Here is an 18716-nt window from a genome sequence, read left to right as displayed (position 1 = left end):
CCAGTCTGGACACCTCCGAACGTATAATTTTAAAAATATAAAGCAGTACCACGAAGGGGACCAACCCATTCAACTCAACTCATCATATGAACAATAAAACAAAATAAAGAAAGAAAAAAAAAATATATATAAAAAAAAAAAAAAAAAAAAAAAAAAAAAAAAAAAAAAAAAAAAAAAAAAAAATAAATATTATAATATGTAAATATGTAACTAACTTTCATGTCATGCTTGTGAATATTGTGAATAATAACAATCAACATAAACTCTAATAAACCCATAAACCAACCCTTAGGCATCAGAACCATGAACATTCCAATCCAGATACCTTTGGGAAAACTACGCCGAAGCAATCCTATCAACAAGATCGAACTGACCCACATTGACTCGCACCTTACAACGAAGCAGAAGAAAAGAATCGCTCGATTCTTTCGTGAAGAGGCTGCAAAGAGGACAAAGTACAACGTTGAACCAATATGGACTCTACCAGACTCAGTTAAAGCTGTTAAAATTCAATCAACCCAGGATGATGGTCTCAAGGGTACCCATGAAGATGAGAAAAATCTTCCAACTACGAAGGAGTCACCATCCCCAAATATCTCCGACGGTACTGTAATCCACATCGAAGAACCCGAAACTGATAATACCGACGAACTTGAGGTATCAACGTCTCCACTACCCGGAACCGACAGTGAGAGCGAAACTAACAGTGATAAAGAACCAGATTTAGTTGGAGAACTAGTAAGCAAATTGTTAACAACAAATCAAGGATCGTATGTTAACCTTAAAAGGAACCTCTCCACCGCACAAACCTTCCTTAAATCATTTGAGGGGATGTCCAAAACACAAATGAAAAAGCAAGCCTACAAGGAGAAGACCAGACACATCAAAGCCCTGAAGGAACAACACAGACTATAATTGGCTAATCTTCCATAGACCAAGACATCCTCCCAATTCATTGAGTTTTTATTATTCCTCGATCCATCGTCCCGATATCTCGTCACAATAAAAAAGGGGACTATGTAACGAGACAAAACGGAGTGCCAAGTGCTAGTGGTGCACTCTCGGGTCTCGTTACCACACTACTGCAATATGACGCCGCCGCGCACTCTCGCGCACACCCGAACGTGATTATGTACTAGATTATAGGCGCTCGGCGGTAATCTAGTACATCATCGCAACACAGATGGCGCGAAGGAGCACCTGGTTTTGGGCACCTCCGCCGCCCGACATAATAACCAATTTCCCCACGAAACCGGGGAAATAGAACCCAACTATTAACATATTTGAACTCAGCAAGATCAAAACTATAAGTTCCTGAGAGGCAAATATATATACACATAACTGGAAAGTTCGAACTGAAAAAAATCAAAACCACCATCCTGATAATGACATCCGGACTGACAACAAGATAAGTATGAGCCAGCAGCCACGGTAAAAACGACCTTGCTCCCTGCTGAGTGCAGTACATTTGAGAGCCGGACGGTAGTAACGCACCGTTATACACGGACTCAAATTGCTGCACACTTATCAGCTCTCTTCGCATAGCCTGCACAAACCGGCCGGTATTCAAAACACCGGCATACACGGAGGTGCAACAGGCTATATACGGCTGCCCTGAGCCGTCCCTCCTTCACCACATTTTACGCGAGCCACTACGCCGCCAGTACGCGAGCGACTACGCCGTCAGTACGCGAGCCACTACGCCGTCAATACGCGAGCAACTACGCCGCCAGTACGCGAGCCACTACGCTGTCAATACGCGAGCAACTACGCCGCCAGTACGCGAGCGACTACGCCGTCAGTACGCGAGCCACTACGCCGTCAATACGCGAGCAACTACGCCGCCAGTACGCGAGCCACTACGCTGTCAATACGCGAGCAACTACGCCGCCAGTACGCGAGTCACTACGCCGTCAATACGCGAGCCACTACGCCGTCAATACGCGAGCAACTACGCCGCCAGTACGCGAGTCACTACGCCGTCAATACGCGAGAAACTACGCTGTCAATACGCGAACAACTACGTCGACCGTGTTCATCCCGAAGATCGCCAGCATCATCAATATCAACGAAAAATCCGTGAGTTACATGTTACGCGATTCCCATCTTTTTATGTTCAGCCCAATATATTATTTTATCTGTACACTCTCTGAGTATAAAAGATTATTATTATTTTAAATTGTAAGATAATGAAATTCTTTGTATAATTTGTTATAAAATAAAGTCTACTATACAAGTACAAGTTGTACGAGTCGAATTCATTACACACACCAAATACATATAATAAAAAAAAAATTACATCGAATTATTAAGGTATAGGGATAAACTTATCTTTATAAATCAATCTATGACCAGAAAAAAACATGGTTTCAAAAAATTATTCATTTTGAATCTCTGTACCAGTTAGATATCTCAGTTAAGGTATCTCAAACGATCAGAATTAATGTTGAATGGTTTTGCAAAATATATTTTTAATACTCTGCATATTCTGCAGTAGCTGGATTAGTATATGATTTTTGAGCCGCAATACTTTAAAAACATTCCTGTCTGTTTTCCATTGCTGTTAACACATTTAAATTCAATCTTTAAATATACTATGTTTTTTAAAATATTTATGTAGTATACGTATGTACAAAAAATAAACTAGCGAAGAAACTGTAAAACTGGGGATAAATTAAATATTCATTGTTTTCCGTATAATACAGACCATGCACTTGGAATTATTTAAATAGACTTTTTTTAGTTTTCCGCATAAAAGTTTTGATTTATAGTACTATGAGTAAAATGCACATCTACTTAACGAATACTAAAATTAAAGAATAAATCGTATCTATACTAAAACCTTTTTTCCCTGACAAAAAACTTTAACCTTAATAAATTAATCATTACAATAATCATACATATTCAGCCAATTGTATTTTTTAATATCGTGGTGCCATAATATTGAAAATTAAAATAATTACACGATAATAATAATATTTCAACGTAAGAATATGCTTTACTTTATGATAAATTATAATTATTAATATAACGCTGACTTATAAAATATGTACATATAATATCGTTTGTAGTTAAAATTTTAAATAGTTATTACTTATTAAATTCAAAAAAAAATTGAAAATTGAAAATGGAATATATGTGTTTAAAAATCAATCAGAACTCGTAATATAAAAAAGTCCATGATTGGATAAAGGAAATAGAGCCTTAGGAAATTTAACAGAATTACATTTTTCACTAGCATAAATCACTATAATCGACTAAAAAAAATATATTTTACACTGAAATAATATAGTATATTAGCAATAGGTATAGAGTTTCATGTATGGTAATCAATAATTATTTATAGTATAGATTCAGTAATAATATTATTACAAGAGTTATAATTTAATTGGTTATTTTATAATGTTTAACTATATAAACTATTTCCAAGTAAAATTTGATTTATACGGTGTTATTTAGTCTATGGTTACGTATGGATGTTTATCAAACATAAATAATAATAATTCGTCATTTAAAAGACAGGGAAAATGTCAGTTTTGAGTGCAAAATGTGTAAAGAATGACCATATTTGAATAAAACACTGCATATTCAAGATTATAAATTATCATCGTATCGATGATGTATACATTTTTTTTTTTTTTTGATAAAATATTATAAGCTGAAATATAATTTCAAAATAAAATTATCATAATATTAGGTATTAGCTGATATAACATTATAAAAACTAACGTACCACGATACAATTATAATAACATTTGGTTTAAATATATTTTATTTTAGATTTTGAGTGTGGACGAAACAACTGTTATTGATAAATCATCATGCCTACTTTTTTTGTCTTGTATTCTATAAGCCATGTGGTAAATTAGTACTGAGTGAGTTTTGATCGGTATGTATGTGTTTTTTTTCATAAGGTTTTTCAAAATCCTATGGTTAGTTTAATATTGTTTCTGTTATTTTTTTTTTTTTTATTATTATTATTATTTATTTAATTGTAATACAATTAGCTTATAACCTATTTCTAATGGTAATAATAGTAACTGAGATACATATTTAGATTTAATATTCTTATACATTTTTATTTTTGTATTGTTCTAAGAAAATGCCTGATAACTAAATATAAAATGACATAATAGAGTAAGTAGATTTAAAATTAAACACTAAATCTTAATGAAAACAAAAAATCATTTAATATTTAATCGTTATTGCTGCAAACGAGTACAACAATAATGAAAATAAAATCAAAAAATATATTCATATTAACTACCCTAACTATCCTATAAAAGTATGAAAGCGTAACATATTTTTATATATCCACATTTTTGTTTTAATAATAATAACCCAAAACGAATAACAGCCATCTACAACTACAGGCCACAAAACAACACTAACCAACTCCAATCGAAAGACTTAAAGACAAAAAATAAACATTTTTCATCATACCTATTGCATTTCTATATTTATTAATTTTATAACTATTATTACTAATAATCAATACTGTTTTTATTATAACATCATCTAATAAATAGTTGATAGGTAATATTTATGTGTGTATGTAAAGACGTCTATCAAAGTTTGATGAACCTGCAATAGTGTATTGATATAATAATAATGTTTGAATTTGAATATCTTTAAGTCTTTACCATTAGTATTATTATATTATTTAATAATTTTAGAGGTAAAGGGTGCTCGGTAAAACTAATACGTTTTGTTGGTATTGGATGATAAATAATTTGAAAGCTTACAAACATATTTTAAAATATATCGTTCAAATTAAATCATATAAAAACCTTGAGCCATTATAACACCACAAGAAACTAAATTTATATTTTATGTCGTAAAGCAGATGTATCTGTGACATAACTGATTTATATATATAATTTATTTGTCATTTGATTACGTCACAGTCTAATATCGTTTTCTCGATAAAGTGGGTAAATACCGCGAATAGGAAAATAATGTAATTTTTGGCAAACGAATACATCGTAATCTAATATTATCTGGAAAAAATGTGTGCAAGTAGGTAGTTACTGCAGCACGAACCATTTACCAAAACCTTAATTCTCCCACGTAGTAATGCGATTATCGCAGGATCAGCTTTTTGAAAATGCATTTGTGATTGCCGATTTATCGGTTATAGATATTATTCCGTTCCCAAAAAGATTTATGACATTGGCACTTTTCCAGGATATTCAACTGTCGTTACCATTAAATGTATTCGTTTGGACTTACTCCTAATTATAAATAGGTTTTTAAAAAATATTCTATTGATTTAAACTCGTAAGAGAAACTATAATACTATTTAAGAATAGTATTAGAATACAATACTATTTTAAAGAATTATAATTTGTTTTATAATATTATACTAAACACACTGTCAGCTGTCAGTTATCAGTTAACATGTAGTTTTAATAACAACGTATACAAATTATATAGATACCAAGTGTTAAAATGAAACCAAGTTGAGTTATTGTGACGTAAATTCAGTGGAGTGGTTGATTATGTTGATTCAGTATAATATTCAATGAATATGTCATGATACGCCTTTAACCGAAATATTTGCATTGTAAATGCATTGTAAAAATGTTTATTTTTCTTGCTTAGTTTAACTATTGAGTAATAAATTATATTTCACACATCACACCTAGCTCTCCATGTGTTAAATGAATCCTTATATTAATATTTTTTATTAAAATTGTAATTATACCTATAAACATACATATTTTGAATTTATTTATTTACCGACAAACTTAAACCAAACAATTGTAGATTCATGATCATTTATAAGCATACATTTTTAGAATCTGAGCAGAGCATATAATGTACTGATTTTACAATTACTATGTGTTTTTTATGTATGAGTACACAATAAATTGTTGATAAAATGCTTCAATTTTCAACATTGGGGGTGATTTTTCATAGCAAATTGGATCTAGTTTTTACTTTGGAGAGATCAAAAAAAATATCCACTGAGTTTTTTTATAATCGAGAAAAACAACAAAAAAAATAAAGAAATATGGGGATTTTTACGTTAAACCAGATTTTCACTTCATGTATTTTTTTGTTTTGTTATAATTTCAACCAGATATTTATAATATTATTATTATCATTTTCTATAGTTCTATATTTTAAATATTATATAAATGCGATAGACATTTTAGTTTTCAATATGGACGAAATAACTTATTTAAAAGATAAATAATAATAATCATTGTTTTAATTTAAAATCATCATTCGTTGGAACTTAAAACGTTAACATATATTTGGAAATAATATTATGTATTAAATATATTTTGTATTATTATAAATTATACTATATGCCAGCGTTTTCCAACATTTTTACTTCGCGGCACACTAATCATAATCCATATTTAGCCGTGGCATACACCTCATTTGTCCCTGGCTTATATATGTATGCATATTTTTTATAGTAGGAATTCATCATATAAATTATTAATTCCAAAGAAGTCATATATCAGTATACTAATAGCAAACAATTTAAAATGGTGTATTTATTTAGAAAAGAAAAAAATATTATTTTTATATTTTAACCAATAACCAAAATTGTACGTTAACTTTTATTAATAATCGTATAATTTCGGGGCACACTTATAAAGGTCTCACGGCACCCGGTTAGGAAACCTTGCTATACGCAAAGGCAATTTTGATTTGTTTTAAGATATCATCTATTTTTGCTATCCCACAATTTTTACCAAAGTAATGAGAACTGAGAAGTCAGCCAAACTTTTTCAAATGTATTTAAATAATAATATCATACAAAAAGTTTGTAAAAGCTATGGGTTATTGCTAACAAAATTGAGCAATCTTCTATTTTAGTAGATTTTTAGTTAGTGAAAATCAAAGTTTTTACAATTATGAATATTAAAAATAAATCTCATTAGCTATAGACATTATGTTTTCACATACAAATTTAGTAAATATTTTACATTATGACACTCCAGTTAAACTTAAACTTCAAAGTAGGATATAATTATAAGAGTACCATCATGATTCTTTTCTGTTATAGTTCCCAATTTTTTTCACATACAAATATTTGTTTTAAAAGTAATACAATTATTATACTTCGAAATTAATTAGGTTTTGAGAAATATAAGTTTTATTTTTTATGTTTATATAATAATATTATGTATAAAAATTAATTTGAGATTAAATTACACCTAATGAGCACTTTTTTTTTCGTTTTACAGGTTACATTAATGCATTATTTTCAACGTATTCCGTATTATGTACAGAATATAATTTTTATCCAAATAGTTTAAATTTACTTATTTACGCTTACTACAATAAATGCACATCACGGAACTTAGGATACTACCTATATAATATATATATTATATGATAGGAAAAGGACTTATTCTGAAATATAATCACTTTGAACTACTAATAAATTAACAGCCATTTTTAACAGGTTAAATATTATTACTTTTAAGATAAACAAGAGAATGCTTCTTAGACTCACTTTGGGACCAGAAAAAATGAGCATTATAACTGAATGAGTTTTATAGGTGAAGTGGGGAAAATTTTTAAAAATTACGATAGCTGTGCCAAATAATTGGGAGTGTATTTATACCTCACACTACAATAATAATGATAATACCTATGTGAAATGTCATAAAAATTATTATACATAGGTACACAGTACACACATTATAAGGCATACTGCATTGAAACTAGTAATAACCAAAAAAAGCATGTAACTCTTAAAAACCATTTTATTTCTAAATTTTAAACAAATATGTTTATTTTCTACATTCATACATCAATTTGAGTCTTATAAACGATTTTTTTTATACCTAACATATTTCGATATACCCAGACCGTTCCAAATGATTTTTAGTCCAATAAGCGACTGAACTTTATATCTGTTAGTTTCCACTGTACAAACAAATTATAATTATATTACGCTATATTAAGAATCAAAATAATAATTATAATGAGAAAAAGAAACATTTATTTATTAATACAATTTTGTATATTAACTAAAAATTATAAAATTATAAAATATATATAATATATAAAAAAAAAAAAACAATTAAATTCCAAAAAATTATATTATATTTTTATTTTTCGTTATTGATATAACTTTTTGATATACATATTATTGTATATATGTATACAGAGTAATTAATCAGACATTCATTCCTATTTTTTTTCCTTTAAATAATGATTTTTTTTCTGATTTTTTAGAATTTTTAAATAAATTCAATATATTCAAGAACTTTCTTGTTGCGATACAAAATTCTATTTTTCTAATGAAAACTTCCTTTTTTACTGTAAATTGTTAATTTTTGTGGATAATATTCTTAAATTCTAATGTGTATTTAATTCAAATTTTGAACGAGTAGTTTTTTAATTATTAAAATGTTTATTCTGAGAATAATAGGTAGTTTTAAAAAAATATAAATTACATGTAATTTTGGATCTAGCATTTAACATTTCTAAACCATTTTAACAAATTATAAATGTCAATAAGTAAATATAAATCACTAAAGTTATCAATTAATATCTATAGTTCCTATATTTTACAAACATATTAGTCTTGAAAACAAAGTTAAATAACATGAATATATTTTAAAGAGTATCATCTTTTTAATTATTTGATTTAGATACGTACAAAAAATATCGATAAAATAGTTTACAGTAAAAAGGGGGTTCTCGATTGAAAAACAAATGTTTTTATCCCCATTTCTCAAGTAGTAAATAAATCTTAACAATTTTAAAACATGATAATTAAGTTTATTAAAAAATGTTTTAAAATTCACTATACAAATAACTAAATTATTAAAAAATAAAATTAGGTGATATACTCGTGTTTTTTTTTTTATTGATTTAAAAAACTACTAGTATTTATTATTTATTTATTTTAAATTTTGACGAGAAGTAACCTAACATAATATAAAATTATTTTAGTATACATTATTAAGATACACATTAAGAAAGTAAACTATTTAAATTTACATTAATTGTATTAAATGTTACGTAAATTGATTGATCAACATTATAATTAATTATGTCATACATCTAAACCCAGAGGCATTTGAACTATAATTTGTCGACTAAAATAACACATACAAGTATTAAATTACCTTCCTAATATTACGACTGGGAACAAAACAATTTTATTTAGTAAGGAAAGTAGGAGAATAAATATTTTCAATAAGTAGTTTGAAAATTAAATTGAAATCAAGGTAAAATCGTCTTGTTTCCAGTATTACAAGGTTCAAAAAAAGTTAGGGATGGCTAATAATATTATGAGTGAGGTAGTCGTGTGATATTACTCCTACTTGTATTAGTTATATTTGACCTAATATTCTACAGTAAGTTATAATCTCAAATTGATCAAACATAATATTATGCACAATATAAAGACTTTAACGCAGTTATATTATTAAAATTTTTACAACTTCTACTTATAAAGATTAATATAGGAGACGATTTTCTTTGTATGTGTGCACAGTGTACATTAAATGATTGTGATGTGCCAAGCAGAATATCAAAATCACTATTCTTGTAAATGCAAGCGATTAAATTAAGAGTAGAAAATACATTATATACAATTATGTATTATATATATATATGCTTATAATTGTATACATATATGTGCATATGCGTTTACTTGTAAATATAACCATTTGAGCTCTGTTAGGATGGAATTAAAAGTAGAGTAGTTTAAAATATTTTTTATACAGAACGTCAAAGTCGTAAGATCCATGTCCTAAACGAGAAGAGCTGAGTTTGTGAGATCGTTAGAAAAATTGATTAAAGGTGTGGTAATACATTATCACTAGTTTCACTTATTTGGCGAAACAAAAGTTTTGATTTTTTTATCGTCATAACGAATTGACATAGACGAACTTGACAAGTTAAGCTTAGTGTGACTGGGTGTATTTGACGAAAAATAGCCCTTTATCTGACATTTGTTGTTCAAAAACATTAATTATAGAACTGCCGATAATATTGACCATAATAAATTAACGAAGGCATTGCAACGATAATGGAGCAAAAGCGAAATAACGTATGTGTTTATACTAGACGTTACAGCCAAACTGACTTATGGTTTTTAATAATCCTTTTTTTTTATTGGAACACTGACAATTTTTTGTTTAGTCAATATATTTAGGTATTTCCGTATAAGAACATATATTTCAAATGTGTTTATTTTTCTTTCCAAAAAAAAAAAAAATTAAAAAACTAATGTTACAGTCTGTTAGCCTGCCAAAAAACTTGACCTCTTAGGTTCCTACAGTTTTATATTCATGTGACACTGTGACATTCGACAGACTTATTTCACAAAATATAACATCACAGAATTTTAATTCTTACAAATAATTGACTTTTAATTTTGATAACCGGTCACTCTAATCAATCCTAGTTAAAAAATATAAAATACATATGATTACGTCCATTATATTATAAGTACTCATCACTAAACAATTTGATACTATAATCTACGTCTTATAATCTGACACCGAACGTAGTAAATTGTGGGTTCATCGATAATTTATTAAAGATATTATCGTTTGACAATGAACATTAGAACGGTAATTATTTTAAAATTTCACGCGACGTTATATTTTTTTATATTTTTTATATTGAGAATATATGTAATACCTATTTAAATTATATCGATGGTAGTATCGATGGTCGATAGTGGTCAATATTTATTGAGTACGTGCATTATTAACACTATAATCACGATTTTTTTTTAATTTTATTGCACCAAAATATAAATATTTTAAGATACGTTTTAAATATTGACAAGGATGTTCAACATAATATTATAATCGTCTTTTCTAAAAACGAGATAAGAACATAATTAATATTTATAGCTCATACAGTATAAAATTGTATTCAGTGCTTAGATTTATTTTGATATTAAATATTTATTTTATATCTTATCCAAACAAATAAATGATTTTTAAGCTATAATTTTAAATATTTATGTTTCATAGAAAAAGGATGTATCTATATTTATTTTATGGATGAATTTTATTCAAACCATCATAAAAAAAAAAAAAAATAATAAGTATCTATGAACAATTTAGAATTATCTGAAAATAATTAAAAAGATATATCATGGAGAGAGTTTTGATATGAACATAAAAGTAATTCGATTTTATAAATAAATGATTTCATTTTGTAACATAATTTAAGATTAACATCCATATTCGATTATTATTATTTATGAACAATATGTAGTTAGTTTTGAACCATTAAGTACGAATTCTTAAATAAGCAGTATATCATTTTTATTTATATAATATGATATTATTATCATATTATACTATTTAAATATTTATTCAAAATTTCAAACACAGTTTGTATTTAATGAGGTTATACTGTTTAAAAGTGTTTTTATCAACTGCAAGGTAAGTAAAAGTATTTCATTTTTATGTCACCATTTTGTAAATGATCGATAATTTGGCAAGGGGGTTATATGTTCGAAAACCATGTCTTCAAAAGTCAAGTGTATGAATGATTGTCTGTTCAAATAAACGTCTGTTTGAAATTATCGATTAAAAAAACCAAAAAAACGCAATACTAATCACATTTTCATAATGTCGTGTTTCAATTAATCTTATCTTTATCAATTTTACTTGGTTAAACCATTATAAATATTATTGATTTTTTTTTTGTTTTTCATTTGTCAGTACAGTTTGATTATACTAAAGTATCGAATAACATTATTTTGTTTGAACGTCCTTTTTAAATGATATTTTATATAATTTGTGTAATTGATATGTCTTTTTTAAATGGCTAGTTTAAACACGTTTAAAAAGGTAACATTATAAGGACATTTTACTTAAAATAATTGTAAGTTCATGTTGGATAAGAAACGATTAAGAATACGTGATTAAAATAATGTGTACTATTGGTAATTTACAAGACGATGTGGAGCAACATTTCGAACATACGACCTTTCGAATATGTAATCTTTTAAACAGACAATCTTTCGTAAACTTGACGTTTGAACACGTGAAAAGCTAACTGATAATTCAATGGTTTAATTTTTTTTTATGTTAAACGTGTGACTTTATTTTTAATACAAAGTACCAGTTTAATCATATATTTTTTGTTTCAGTATATTGTTTGTTTTTTATTTTTCTCTTTTAAATATAATTAGAGTTAAAAATAGAAATGTATTCTAATAGTGGCATCAAGAAAACCAGCGTTGAAAATTAACACTGCGAATGGCTTAACATTTAGTTATTCTATCTCAATGTCTTCAAAACCAATATTTTACATAGAAATGCGACAAAGGTAGGAATAAGTTATATTCACAGATAATCACGTTTTCATAAGTATCGAGATAAACTCTTACAATTTAGTATTGTTATAGTTTATCAAATTCATCAGGCATCAAGTGTAAATGTCAGTAAAGAAATTAAAGTCGATGATTGGAAGATTCAAGAAACATAATTCGCTTGACAACTGATTCGAGAACCAAATTTTAATGAGAAAGATTTATTTCTAAATTTCCAATAACTCATGAACATTTGTTATAAAATATTATCTATAGCATATATTATGCAACTAAATACAGTTATCGTAACGTTACACGAAACATGATAATACTTTTATTTTAACGATGACTTTTTATCTAACCGTTGCTTAATTTTGAGCTTTGTTTCAAATTCCAATAGTGCAGTTTAACATTATATTTGTTTTAGTTTTAAAGGAAAAAATAATAATCAACTCAAAGATGCAAAAAAAATAAACAAAATACTTAATATCAAGGACGACCAGACAATTATTTTAATTTAAATTTTTTGCTCAACCAAAATTCCCTAGAAGAAATTCTAAATAATTTTCCCCGTTCATAAAAATTTGATAGATGAAAATTAATCAAATTATTTCAACCGTTTGAATAATCTTGCTTTTTGATTTATATAAGACAAAAGCATACTCAAACAAATATAATTTAAAACATACTATGATACTTTTAGTATAATAGGTACCTATCATTTATTTTCCTCAGATCAATCATTAGACATAAATATCAACCAAATGGAAACAAAGAATATTTAAAGAAGAGTCTATTTAACAAAGCCATTTTCTCATATTATTATAAATAAACAATATGCTATAATTTCGTTAAAATTGTAATTTGTAATAATTACAACAATTACTTGAGTATAATAATTAATAATTATTATCTTACAAGACTGTGAGCTTGTTATTAATCAGATATTGCTTGATATTACAGTTTAGCTTTAAAATCGTATAATTATTTAATATTTATTTGAATTATTGATTCGCTTTATTATATTATGTATTTATTTTCAACAAATAAGTTACGTTTCACGACGAAATTCCTACAAATATTTGTCGGAGAAATAAATGATCAGATCGAAAATGTCCAAAACTTCGTTACACTTTGCACATAATAAATGTCTTTAAATTAACCTTAAATGTATGTGTTTAGTTTAATAAATGACTGAATGACGTTTTACAAATTCTGTAGAAGACAAATTTAAATTAAATGACCAAACAAAATTATGATCTAATCTAAGAACTTATAACATTATATTATAAGCTTCGCAATTGGTTATTTTCTCTGTAAAACCAATATAATAATTATCATTATTGGTTTTATCGAATCATTTATTATCAATAATTTCATTTTTGTGCGTTGTTATTAATTTTAGATTTTGAATGGAACAATTTTACAATGATGTGTATTTTTCGATATTACAAAAGGTTATTTTAACAATATAATTCCATTACAGACATCGACAAGATATTATCTGTTCTATAAGTATTAAATTAGACAAACATAAGATCAGTATTGTCTTTATATTATTATACGAATAATATTTTTTACCAATCTATCCAGCGTACATCCAGTTATACAGGACTTAAAGTATATCGCCTTAAGACGTATTACGGGTAACTCATAAAACAACGGTCTCAGCGGTAATGTAAAACTGCAGTCAATGAAAAATGTCATGATAAAAAAATTCCTTTTAAAGTTATCAAATTATTGAAATACTTTTAATTAATAATTGTTCATTTCACTCACTGCCTTGAAACATTTACTGGCATCTTAAAATACATTTTTCCAGATTGATCTATTACCTTAAGAAATAATATAACTTGCATTCTCGGTATTTTTTACTAAATTTTCTCATTTTCACGAGGTTTTTTTTTTATTTGGCTACTTCATTTATAAAGTTATAATTACTTATGTTTAACAATTGTAATATACTTGATATATATATATATATAAATTATTTACCTACATATCAATGAGCATCATAATGACTTTAAAATACGTCATAATGCATATGCAATATCCTAATTCACATGGCACTGGTTAGTTTTAAGACATAAATAAGGATATTAAAGGATTAAATATTTTATTTTATAGTTATTATGGAAGAGTTTTAAATCATTTTAAAAATGTTTACGAATTTACAAATTACAAAATTGCAAAAGTACAACTATCGAATAATTCAATAAAATAAAATAAAATATAATATCAGTTTTTAATTCTAAGCTAAATAGTTGTTATTAAAATCTTTTTTATTCTTAATTTAACTTATAACGATTTAAACCATATTAAGAAATAAGTATTCATTTATGTTTTCTACCTTAAAAATACGATTTAATAATTTAATTATATGCGTTTAACTATATAACTATATATTATAATTGTATTAAGGTGAACTCAAAACGCTCTACATTATTATTCATGACTTATAAATTACAGAACTATACTTACAAAAAACTTAAGCAAAAATTAATATCATTATTAAAAAAATACAATTTTATATTATTATTGTTTGTTGATTGCTTATACTTGAAACGCAAATAAATCAAAATGTAATTATTTTTAATTATTTACGGATAATATTATATAAAGGCATTTCTAATAATGATAATAATACATTTCCTAACAAATAATATAATATATTACTTACTATCGGTTTAAAATTATTGGCTTTCTCGTTGGAACAATATATGCAACATATAATGTGAGCTAAGGTCCAAGGATACTTCTGGTACGATATTAGTGACATTTTTTATTTTTATACTTTTAAGTTTATAACAAATTACAATTATTTAATTGAATTAAAACCAAAATAGTCACAAATAGTTAAAAATATGTACTTAACAGTGTTTGATGAGGTAAGAAGGTTAGGTATGTTTCAAGTTTTATTTTAGGTGCATTATATTTTGAATTTAAAAGTTTCAGCTTTTTCTTCTATAAAAATAATAATGTTTATATATTTTTAATGAATTAAAAACTTGTTAAATCTTTTTTTTTAGTTTTAAGTTGTAAATGTTGGTGTAACGTTTATAAAAAATATTTTCTATGGAGTATTCCAGAATACCAACTAAAATACACATATCATTTTTTTCAACTGCAATTTCAAGTGGTTCGTTCATTTTATTTACTTCTATTTACAGTTTACCATTTTAAATGCACTTTAAAACTTTTATCACTCGATGTATGAGATATAATTTTATAAATCAAAATATTTCATTTTAATAGGTACATGTTCTTGAAGTTAGCCAATCAAATTAAAAAGGTTTAATTCGAGTTTTCTCATCAATTAGTAAGTCATTTATAAATATTTTTAAGTTTAACTATTTTCACTTGTCCATAAAAGCTCATATAGTGACTATAACTCATTCAAAATTTTTGTTTTTGCAATTGCTAAATTTGTTACTATGCCAAAATGGCGTACGTAACGTATAAGCATAATTTAAATATGTATAAGACAAATAACCTCCCATCCTTTTATCATTATCACAAAAAAATAAAGTTAACCATGCTTCGCAGATATTTTTGAATGTGCAAAAATGTGCGTAATTTATAAATATTTGTAAAACTTGCGTGAAAATTCTATACACATCAGAAGATTCTGACTTAAATGATAACAGTTAATCAGTTTTAATCTTATTATTGTGAGTTATCGGCACATTTGCTCTTTTCTAACTAATGAACGTTATTCAATGTCTTAAAGTTTTCTCTGCGAGTATACCTAACATAATATTATACATTTTGATTTTGGAAAAATCGTGGACTAATATTTTTTACGTTTTGGTAAATACATAAAATAAAAAATAAAACCCATAATATTATATGATGTATACATTTATCATTCCGCTCATAATATAATACGAAAACATAGGTAATACAGCAATTGTTTGCTAACTCTAAATTTTGATTAAAATGTATATTTAAACTATTAGCTTTTTGGACTGTAAAGTAATAAACGAAAATATAAAAGTTAATATAAATTTTATAAATGTTTAACAAAAAGGTTAACTGAAAAGAAACTATACGTGAAACTTTCAAACATTTTAATAAGCAATATTGGCATTGAAATATTGTAATTTAAGGTAAAATGTTGTTAAAATGTCAATAATTTATAAAATGAATTCAATAATTAATAACAAAATGTTAAATATCAAGAAAGTCAGAAATACTTTTCAGTATAGGTTAGCATGTAATTAAGTCACCAACATTGAGTTTATATGTAAAAAAAACCTCAAGAATAAAAATAATAGGCATAATATCATAAAATCATTCAATTTTTGATAATACATTTTTTCTTATTAAATATTGTCCTAATAGGATAGATAAAAATATATTTTTATTTATTATTTTAAATTATTATTTAGGTGTTACTCATTGTATAATATTTAAGTACATACAATGATTTTTTTTTAATTGAATATTTACGACCAGAATTAAACATTGATTACAAAAAAAAAAAATTATATTCTTAGGCATAACAATTAGCAATACATTATCTTTGCCTAGGTATAATAATAATTTATTAAAATGTTTAAGTAATAAAAGTTTATTATAGCTTAGTAATATAGGTTTTAATTCAGTTTTATTAAGTATTATTAATGAAGCTAAGTAGTTTTGCTATTTATACCATGGGCCATGATATGTAAGTATTGAGTTATAGTTAAATAAAATAATATTACGGTAATTAATAGTTAATACATAATACAATATATCTGATGGGTTTATACTATGGTTTAAGCTACCTATTCAATTTAATTAATAGAAAAATAAATTACTCATTACACTTTTATAAATTATTTATTAAACATCTGTGGAATAGATGTTAGCACACTATTTCTGCTCTGCTCAGAATTGTTTTTCGTACGTGATGATGATTTATCATCGAATTAAAATTTGAAATATCGTGTATTACAGTGTTCTACTCAATGGAAAAACCTCACTTAAAACTTACTACATTCAAAGTAACTTCTCCAAATCTTTTTTTTTATGACATTTCAAGATTCATATAGGTACTCAAGCTATGTATACAACTATTTTTGTTGTCTGTCAAATACAAGATTACACTTTTTTCTTCTGGTCACATATTTTTTCCTTTCGATGCTTACTGAAAAAAAAATATATGCAACCCCTCAAAATCTTGAACACGATAATATGAAAAGTTATACATGCCGCTTTATGCATTTATCATAAATTACTTTATATTTTATAGCTTAGTATAAACCTTACACCACTAGAAGAATAAATACTAGAAGTCTATATTGTCAATGTACATACACAAATTACATTTTAAATAGTTTATTAGAAAATTAAATTATTGAAATTTTTTAGGAAACAGTTTTTACATATATATATATAAATTTAGTTGTTATAAATACAGAATATTTATTGACTTTAACTTGAAAGTTGTATCTCAAAGGAAATCGGTGATATAGTTACTTTTAATGAGATGGCTGGAAAAAACGTGATTGTACTTAATCTACCATCGTTAAAGATAATATTTATTCCTACACAGTTTTGTAAATACCTATTAACTCATTGCAAATGTGTACCAATAATATTATTATTTTCCAACACACGTTATGTTATTCTAATATCTGAATGATCATAAATAGAAATCTTACACTAATTTTTAAATTATACAGGCTTTAAAAATAAATACACATTCAATTATTTGAAAAAATATATATTTCTATCACTACTTGATTAATATTATATAGATATAATGAATACAAACATAATCAGATAGCAATTTTTAAAAAAATGTGTCAAAATAATTGTATTTAGCATAATGGAATATACTATTATTCCATTTAATTAATTAATTATTTACATTTTTAATCAATCATTTTGATCATGACAAGTTTTTAATAGTCACATAAATACTGTATTCCATTATTCGCACATTTATTGAAATAAATAATTATTTTTATAATCTTCATACTAAGCGTATTTTTATTCTCATTACATTTAACATACAGTTTATATATTTTAACCTAAATATGTTCAAACTTAGAACATTAACTAAGAGGTAGACCAATTGTTTCCCTATTGAATATTAGCTTATTAGATAGGTACACTTAAAACATATTTATATATTATATAAATAAGTAACTTGTTTTGGATTTAAAACAATATATTATTTTATACATTTTAATACACAATAATATTGTGTTATAAATAATTATTTTGCTGCATTAATACTTATTTATTACATTTTATACATAAGATTCAACTGCTTAAAAAATAAACAAACGACGTGTATAAATTGTTCAGGGTATTATTAATCCAGAGCGATTAAAAGTTTACAAGCTAATAGCATGTAACGGTTTACGAATATGTAAATATATGTTTAATTTTGAATATCACTAATTTGAATATTAGATGGAAAGTGGATAAAATATGGAAAGCATTTATAAAAAAAATC

At 25.8% G+C, this 18716-nt stretch overlaps 1 protein-coding gene across 1 annotated transcript in view; it reads right to left on the bottom strand.

Moving 5' to 3' along the window:
• Window positions 1-18716, bottom strand: part of LOC114131724 (cAMP-specific 3',5'-cyclic phosphodiesterase) — a 657881-nt gene that overhangs the window by 588804 nt on the left and 50361 nt on the right. The gene's annotated exons all lie outside the window — the stretch shown is intronic.

The sequence above is a fragment of the Aphis gossypii genome, chromosome 1, assembly GCF_020184175.1.
Source record: "Aphis gossypii isolate Hap1 chromosome 1, ASM2018417v2, whole genome shotgun sequence".
Classification (NCBI taxonomy): Eukaryota; Metazoa; Arthropoda; class Insecta; order Hemiptera; family Aphididae; genus Aphis; species Aphis gossypii.
This window is presented reverse-complemented; position numbering and strand designations above follow the sequence as displayed.